Source organism: Prionailurus viverrinus, chromosome C1, assembly GCF_022837055.1.
Source record: "Prionailurus viverrinus isolate Anna chromosome C1, UM_Priviv_1.0, whole genome shotgun sequence".
Lineage (NCBI taxonomy): Eukaryota > Metazoa > Chordata > Mammalia > Carnivora > Felidae > Prionailurus > Prionailurus viverrinus.
The window spans coordinates 66,899,017-66,902,129 of NC_062568.1; the positions used below are offsets into that span (position 1 = coordinate 66,899,017).

Here is a 3,113-nt window from a genome sequence, read left to right on the forward strand (position 1 = left end):
TTTCTGGTGAATTGTCAGGAAGTGGAAATTCATGGCCCTCTATTCCTCAGCAGGTTCAGATACTTGCTCTAGAGTCTTTATCCTGCGGGCCTCCTGGAAATTACATTCTATTAGGGGAGACAGGAAATAAACAAGTAAACCAATACTAATGTAAAAACAGGTAGTGATAAAGTGCTATGGAAAACATAAAGCAAGATATATCAGTCAGAATCCAAGCAGGAAAGCAGTAGTCCAATAAACAATGGTCTAGGTTTAATATGGAGAATTAATTATGATGATGTTAGAAATGCTTTAAGAGCAAACAGGTGACAATGAGATAACCCAGAGATTTGCAGTTGACCTTTGGACTGAAGAATAAGGAAAACAAGCCCAAAGGCCAAGCCACTTTGCAAATGCTGGGACCATGGCAAAGATGCAGTAATTTCTGGAGATACTACCCAAAAATAGAGAAAAGGGAAGAAATCTCCAAAATTCTCTCCCTGCTTCTTTCCTTTTCTTCTCCCCCCCACAAAATAAATATCTCTCACTGACCAAACTTACCTAGAAGTCAATTGGCAAAGGAGGCTGGGAGATGTAACTTGTAAGGATCAATCTTACAGCATGGAGAGAGCAAAGGTGGGGAATGGGTGTCCGATGAAACAGACAAAACATCTGCAGATGTGGGAAACTACACCAGGCAAGGTGAAGAGCAAATGAAAAGATCCTGAAGAGACTAGCTCGGCATGGTCAAGGAGCAGTGAGGAGGCTGGTGTGGGGAGTGCAGAGAAGGCAAAGGATAAACCAGCAACAGAGGAAGTCAGAGAGAGAGAGAGTGGAGGCCAGAGCATGCAGGGCCTTCTAGACTATGGTCAGGAACTTAGGGGTAGTGCTAAGCATGATGGGAAACCATGGAAATGTTTGAGTACTAGAGTAATGTGAGCTGATCAACATATTTGAAAGATTTCATTCACCTTGCAAACATAAGTAACCTCAGGTGCTGGGTATGCATATGTTCCCACAAATCTCTGCTATGTTTCAGCCCCCTGTCCTGCCCCTCTGGTGCAGAATGTCCCATAGGACCCATCTGGGACTTGCCAATTTTGGTACCAAACAGTTACAGTACTGTCCTCTCTGGAGCAGCCCTACCAGCTTTGTGTTTTCAAACCATTCAGGTCGAAGCAGGTTTGAGGGGACAGTGCCTGAACTGTCTGAGTTGTATTGGTGCTAGAGCTGTATGCTAGTTGGAATGGTCAACTGAAGAACATAGCCCTTGGAGGTGGAGGTGAGATGGTTTTCTTCTATATAGGAATTCCAACTTCGAGGATTCACTCAGTGCTTGACAGGAGGCTAATTAGAGTAAAAGTGGGAAGAAGTTACATGTGTCACAAAATGTTATTATCTTCATGCTTTACCTTCAACATTTAGCACTATAAAAACCATTCCTAGCACCATACAAAACAAGCAGCGGGTCAGCTTTGACCCATGAGCCTTAGGTTGCAAAACCCACTGCTCTGGAGTAAAGTCCCCTGTTGACGAATCCTCCCAGCAGCACCCTGAACATAAATGGAAAGCCAGAAATCACTAGACAGTTGAGGAAAATCTCTAATGGGAGAATCAGAAACCAAAATATGGAAATAGCAAAAAAAGAAGAACAAACAGGGAATAAAACCAATGCAGGGAGCAAGAAGAAACCCACACCATGGCCCATTGGTCCTAAAAGGGACTCAAGAAATAGAATAGAGGGAAAGTCACATGGAAAAGATCCAGAAACACAATGGCATTGGATTACTCAATATTAATACTAGAAGCTAGAAAATAATGGAGTAATTCAAATTTTGGAGCGCAAATGATTTCCAACCTAGAATTAATTCTCTCAATCAAGTATGAGAACAGAACAAAATCCCTTCAGTCAGTGGGTCTAAGAGACAGGGAATCCAATACAAAAGAGAAGTAATGGAAATCCTCAGAATAATGGCAAAATAACTCCCCTGGCCTCTGTGTAGCAGCCCTTGAGAGCCACCAGACTGTATTGGAACATGGCCATGTGTCAGTGCTGGAGCTCCCAGTTTTTGTGGAGAATCAGGGATGGATTAGTGATACATATATAGATAACTAAGCAAACAAAAACCAGGCAATTATTAACAGAGGAAACAAGTCAAACAGGAAAAGAAATACAATAATAGTCTATGTATATGACTCAGCTGTGATTAAAAATTATTCTCAGAGCAAGACAAACCCTGAATTTTGATCTAACTCACAAGTATGACATTCTATTAGGAAGGTGGGGTAGGGCTGAGAAGAGAGAAAGAGGTGTTTAGGAGAGCATAAATTCTCATCATTTCATAGTAAACAGTAAGTCAAAAGGTAATATCTAAAACAGAAAAATCATAGTTTCTTGGCCTTTTGGCTAAGATAAAGTGTAGTATCTGTTCTTAGCAGTTTAAAACAGAAAGGCAATGGGGAGCCTGGGTGGCTCAGTCAGTTAAGCGTCTGACTGAGGTCATGATCTCACAGCTCGTGAGTTCAAGCCCTCTTATTGCCCTCTGGACTGACCGTGCAGAGCCTGCTTGGGATTCTCTCTCCTTCTCTCTCTCTCTCTCTCTCTCTCTCTCTCTCTCCCCCTCCCCTGCTCACTCTCTCTCTGAAAAATAAAAAAAAGATAAATAAACATTTTAAAAAATAGAAAAGTCAGGTGAAAGCACTATAAACATGTAATTTAGAAATATAATATAAATGCTAAACAACTAAAAAAGGGTACCAGTGATTACTGCTGGGGACTGAGAATGGTGGAGGAAAGGGACAGCTCTTTGTTATTTCTGGGTAGTTATTATAAGAATTGCTCAATTCTTTGTGATAATTCTCTGCACATGCACACTCTGCACATGTGCAACATGGATGAAAATTCACACGCAGATCATGTTGGTTGCCCTATACAGAACTGATTGGAAGGGGTAAGTGTGAAAGCAGGAGAACCAGTGAGGGGTCCTGTGTAAGCAGAAGATGGTAGCAATGGAGATAAGAGCTGACAGATTCAAAGGCACTTTGGGGGTTGACACAGCCACATTTGGTAACGCGTTCACTACAAAGGCAAAAGAAACAGAGCTGTCGAAGACAATTCCCAGGTCTCTGGCACG

The 3,113-nt window shown here is 42.0% G+C and overlaps 1 pseudogene; it reads left to right on the plus strand.

The window, feature by feature from the left end:
• Nucleotides 1–2,366: 2,366 nt before the first annotated feature.
• LOC125174328 (uncharacterized) lies at nucleotides 2,367–2,512 on the plus strand (annotated as a pseudogene).
• The last annotated feature ends 601 nt before the right edge of the window (nucleotides 2,513–3,113 follow it).